Source organism: Solanum stenotomum, chromosome 12, assembly GCF_019186545.1.
Source record: "Solanum stenotomum isolate F172 chromosome 12, ASM1918654v1, whole genome shotgun sequence".
Lineage (NCBI taxonomy): Eukaryota > Viridiplantae > Streptophyta > Magnoliopsida > Solanales > Solanaceae > Solanum > Solanum stenotomum.
This window is the reverse complement of record NC_064293.1, coordinates 18,080,537-18,086,856: the sequence shown is the minus strand read 5'-3', so window position 1 is coordinate 18,086,856 and position 6,320 is coordinate 18,080,537. Positions and strand designations below refer to the sequence as shown.

The following is a 6,320-nucleotide window of genomic DNA, read 5'->3' as shown; positions in this document are numbered from 1 at the left end:
AAGTCAAAATTAAGAAGCATGGATCAGTACTTATACACTACGGTCAACTGTTTGTTCAAGTCATATATCGACATTGTATACAAGAGGTATCATTGCTCTCCTGCAGATGATACTTTTAGTACACAGGAACATATTGATCGTGGTGTTACGGTAGCTGCTTATGAAAGGTCTATCAAAGACATCATAAGTGGGTTTTCGATCCCAGCTGCTTTACCATGGCACCTAGTAGATGAGGTTTATATTCCGGTTAATTGTGGCGAAGATTTTCATTGGGTGTTGGCTGTGGTTGTTTTAAAGGAAAGGTTAATACGAGTGTATGACTCGTCTATGGTATCAAGGAAAAAATTTTATGCAAAAGAGATAAAGAAGTTGTCTGTAATGCTTCCAAACTATCTTCATGATAGTGGGTTCTTTGATAAAACGGAGAGAACTGATTGGGCATCAATGGAGGCGTAGAAAGACAAGGAAACTGGTGAACTGTTGGGTCCACAACAGTCGTTTGAGGTGGAATATGTTCAAGACATTATGCAACAACAAAGTGATAGCCTGTTAGTATTGTAAAATAATTTGTTTACTTACATATTTAATTCACTTTTTTAATGTATCTACTTTTTGTGTGCAGTGATTGTGGAATGTATGTAGCTGCTTTTGTTGAATATTTGAGCGATGAAATCAACATTTCATCTATAAGTTTTCGGAGTGACTATCTTCGCAATAGATATGCTACACTCTTATGGAAGTATGGTATGGACAAGTTCAAGGCGGGATATGTTAGCGATAACGATGATCCTACAAGGCCGAAGAGTTTCTACACTATACCAGCAGAAGCTGGACTGATTAATATAGAATAGTTATGTTTTAGTATTGTGTTGAAGATACGATTAATTAGTATTTTGTAATATTCCTTCCCTTTCCAACACTGTATTTCTAAGTATTTATTAATTTGAAGACTGTTTTTGTCAAAAATTGTATTCCAATTTTAATTATTTTTCCAATTTATGTATCTTATACATCAATACTGCTGCTACAATATAACTATCAGATACATAATATATGATACTATATATTCCATAATTGGGTCCACAACTAATTTTCAATTTATTTAGTATCTATTAAAACATGTGGTGGCCTTGATGCAAATCACAAATTATGATAACATATTATTTTCAGATACACAATATCCATTCAATTATTATGTATATGATATACATTTACTATCAAATAATATGTTACAATTGGTACAAAAACAATTAAGTTTCAATATATTTAGTATCATTTAACATGTTGAATCTTGTAACATTGCTTTAAATAAAAAAAATCAACAAATTTTTATATAAAGATATAAAGGTAATATTCTATTGTGTATCAGATACAAAATATCCAAATAATTATTACTAATATGATACACATTTTATCCAAAATATATTTTGAACTAGAACGTATATGATACTAAATAATTTATCACATAACTTAGTTGTTAGATACAATCTGTTATGCACTAGGTATAAAACAGCTTATCGCAATATATTTAGTATCAAACAACAGTTTGTCTCTTGTAACATTTATCTATAAAGTTAAAATCATACCAAATGATAATATCTTAATAGCATATTCAAAATATCCAGAAACTTAGTACACATGAAGCAGGAAAATCCTTAAAAGTAATCTTCAAAAAAATTTTGGAAAGAAAGTACATGTTCTTATATTGTGACCTTCTTGTCCACAACGTCCACAACAATTCGTTTTTGTGCTTAGCTTTTTGTCAGGATTTTTCTTCCTCTTTTTTCTTGGTCTACCAAGCATTTTTTTGTAGCTTGGTGGCAAGACCACTTCTTTCAAAACACATTACGGAGCTGTCCAATCATTTTTGTCTGGCATTGGTTCCATTGGAACTGCATAAGTATTTGCTAATGCATCATGTTTATAGTAATCAGAGCAGTAGGGGTGTACATCTTTAATATTCTTCTTCTTCAAAACGGCCATTGCGTGCGCACAAGGTATCTCGTCATGTTGAAATCTACCACATGAATAGGTTTTTCTCTCAAGACAAACAATGTATCTTATCCCACCTTCATACACTGAAAAAATAAACTCAGAAGATGCAACAACCTGCAATTGTTTACAAATTAGAGATATATCACATGTTTTTTCATTTGGTATACACAACAATATAATTAGAAGTAAAGTTAGATACATAATACTTGTAAGACAAATATGTACCTTCATTGTTGCACATTTTGAAGCGTTTATAATCAATATTTCTTTAAATCTCCTCCCTAATGTTTCCTTTGTATAAAATGCTATTTCTCCATTTTTGCAATTCCAAGAACCAAATAGAATTCTAACTTCTTCCAGAAAGTCTATAACAGGTAGTTGTCGTGCATCAACAAGGCAACCATTGATACATTCAGCTATATTTGAAGTCATCATTCTTCCACGGTCCACTGTTGCATGAGACCTAGACCACCTCTCATACCCAGCATCTTGAAGATACTCTTTTACTCTGCCATCTATTTTTTTCAATTTAGCCATCAATTTTTCAAAATCCTCTTTTCTAAAAGCCTTTACCATTGAATAAAACAGATCACTTAGTATGGACCTGCTTCTCCTAAAGTTTGAACAAACATTTTTCCAGAGGTGCCATATGCATGCAAAATGAGGAACATTTGGAAAAACAATAGTTACACCCTTCTTTATGCTTTCATTTCTGTCAGATACAACACACATTTTATCTCTCTCACCAAATGCATTTTTAAACTGTTGAAAGAACCATGTCCATGAACAATCATTTTTCGTGTCAACAATTCCATAAGCTAAAGACAATATGCAACCTAACATAGAAACACAAAACATTAATTTCCAAAACTCAAACCCTCTCATCATTGGCCTTAATGATATGAAGTTATTTAGTATCATATACGTTCTAGTTCAAAATATATTTAATGATATGAAGTTATTTAGTATCATATATGTTATAGTTCAAAATTATTTTAGATATTGCAGAATATTAAAGTTACTTCAAAAAATAAATAAATTCATAAACAACATAATATACTTGCCCCATCGAGTGTACTTGCCGATACAAATGTCCCTCGGTAAGCTCCGCTAAGATGTGAAGCATCAACAACAACAGCAGGCCTACAGAATTCAAACCCTCTCATCATTGGCCTTAATGATATGAATAGATACATAAACTCATTTTTTTCCGACTTGTGCATCCTTATATATGAATTTGGATACACAATTTCCAGCATATATATGTATCTTGGCATCTGTTTATATCCATCAGCAGGCTTTCCCCTGATCATTTCCAATGCTCGCTCTTTAGACCTCCATGCTTGCTGGTAAGAAATTTCAACTCCATAGAGTGCCCTAATATCAGTAATTATATCGTTGGGAGTATGTTTCCTTTTATGATTCCCCAATATTGGAGCTGTCACACCACTAACAAACCCAATGGTAGCTTGTACCTTACTTAATGCCCTATCCCTCAATGGACATCTATGTTCACTATTAAAGTATCTAACTTTGAATATGTCTGAATTTTTCCTAACAGAGGCCTTCAATTTCCAACAACAATCATCTGAATAACAGACTAATACGTAGCTGCAATTACACCATATATATTTGTTACTTGATCAGGTTTAATGTACTAATACATGAATAAAAACAGAAGAACAACACAAAATATATTATTATACCAGAAAGTTTAATGAGTACACATTCAATCATGTTCAGATGCAAATTTGATACCCAATTCAAAATTCACTAAATATGATAATTTATTGTATCCATTGCTCACAATTTTCAAACTAATCATTTTTCATCTACCATTCTAAATTTATACATAAATAACCATAAGCAATTCAAAACGAACATGATACGTAACACCTACGACGGCACGTAACACATGTTATTAGTGTCATGGTAAACATATTAACAAACACTAGAAAAAAAATGAAGAAAATTATCAGATAATTTTATCACATACCTTTTGTTATCAGATCTTTTAATCTTAAAATTGAAGTTATTCTTTATTTTATATTTTTCCATTACTACCTTTAGAGTTGCCTTATCCTTGTACATTTGTTTCACTTCAACAACAAAAATATTTGTATCTGATATATAATTCTTCACCTCCATTTCTGGTATGTAGTATGAATCACCAATTTTTGATTCAACAATGGTTAGAGCCTTTGCGTCGCTTTTTCCACCCTCAACACACACGATTGCACCTGTTGTTGCATCGAAATTTTGTATCTCTTCATCACTTTTATTCGAGGTATCAATGCATAGAGGATACATACCGAATCCCACCTCATGTTTCTTAATTTCTATGTACAATTTCACCCCCATATCATTCCGAATATACAATGGAGACGAATTTCCTTCAACAACGTATCTGACCTCAATGTTTTTTTTCAATTCATCAATACCCAATTCAGCTATAATTGCTGAAATAAGATTCACAAACGAAATATTTTCACAAACCACTATACCATCGCTTATGTATCGTTCGTATCTAACATCGCTTTCCCATGATCCAGAATGCCTTAACAAGATCGAAATATTCATGTCGAATCTTCACAAAATAGCGTTCCAAATTTGAGAGAGATAAAACTTTTACTGTTTTTTAGAAGAACAGGGAGAACGTTAGAGGATTAAAAAAATAAGCGTGATTTGAAATTAAAAAAAATAAATTCAGTTAGACGATTATGAACGATTGATTGGTTGAAGGAAGAAACGTAAGCATGATTTGTGGGAGTCAATTATAATTTCAGTTTTTAATCCCTTATTTAACACATTAAACTGATAACAACAACTTACTAATTTAAGTATCAGCCCGTTATAAATTAAAGTATCCATGCTGCTATATTATGTATCCGGAAAACACTAAATAAGGGATTTTTGGTAATTAATGAAAGAGTAGGGAAAGGAAGTAATTTCTTTCCTATACTATGTCATTTGCCTAATTTTTACTATTATATATTATACTTGGGCCTAAACTCTCTTTTATAATATAGTAGAAAATATGTGATATGATATGATGATTTTTGTTCCCACTTATAGTAATATATGATATGATCTGATATGTTTAAGGTGTTAATATGATATAATTTAAACGGTTTTTAAAAAAGTTTCATAATTTTCTATTATATGAGTATGTATAATTCAAAGTTGAATAAACTATCCATATCTATTTACCATACAACAAAATACTGAAATTGAACTTAAAAGTATTGAATTATTCTATATTTTTGTGCTCTTTTTATGCAGACGTGCCACTATAATATTCCCAAACGCCTTATAACATTGCAGTCACGCAAGGTGTCATGTCAACATAAAAGTAGCACAAAAAGTACATAATAAACTAATCCGGGTAGTAATAGAATATGTGTTGGTGAGATTTTACATGTAGTTTGAGAGAAACTTGTGTCTTATCCTATTTAAATATTATTTTGAAACCACAAATCAAAATTACTGAACTGATATTTCAAATATCTTAGCATATGCCATATCATAGCATCCCACGACTCACCAATGTGGTGTAACGGTAAATATTCTTTCATTTTTAATTAGAAGTTTAAAAGAAGTTATCAGCTCCCTCTAAAACAAAAAGGGTGAAAATTCGCAATGAGCACCAAATAAAGCCCAAGCTATCAGCTTCCTCTAAAACCATCAAGAAAGTTACATTCTTGTCATGTTCAGAGCAGAAGCAGCTTCAAAACGCTCAAAACTCAGGTTTACAGTTTATTCGCAGGAATAAGCTACTCAGTAATCTTACCACTGTCTCCCTAAACCATGAAAAAATGGGCAGAACAAAAAATAAAAATAAAAAGTAATTACTAGGAAGTATGCTCATCCAACCAAGAAATTATGTCACCAAGAACTTGAAGTATCATCTCATCCGGCTCACCCACGAGCAAAGAATGATAAGCATCCTTACAAAGGATCAGTTTTTGTCCGAACTACTTGCCTTCTCGTAAAATGCTTTGCTGATGGATGGATCAGTCACTTTATCATTCTCTCCATGCAATATTAGCAATGGCAGATAGACCTACAAAATCGTCAAACTGTTAGTTATTGTTTAGATATCTTGTCTATCCAAAAAGTATATCACCCTGGAGTGATGACAGTTAGTTAATGCTTTCATGAAGCAGGAAAAAACCAAGTTGAACAAACATCACAAGGATAAAGAGCAACGAAAAGTGACCGAATCAGGTACATTTGAAGTCTAGCATATGAAAAGGCCAGTTGTCATCAGTATCCGCTTTCTCCTTTTAACCCCAATTCCTGTCCCCCTCTCGATTTCAGAAAGA

General features: G+C 32.1%; 2 pseudogenes; one reads left to right on the top strand and one right to left on the bottom strand.

The window, feature by feature from the left end:
• The first annotated feature begins 18 nt into the window (after positions 1-18).
• On the top strand, positions 19-851 carry LOC125847182 (uncharacterized; annotated as a pseudogene).
• Positions 852-1,668: 817 nt separating this feature from the next.
• On the bottom strand, positions 1,669-2,571 carry LOC125847181 (uncharacterized; annotated as a pseudogene).
• Positions 2,572-6,320: the final 3,749 nt, after the last annotated feature.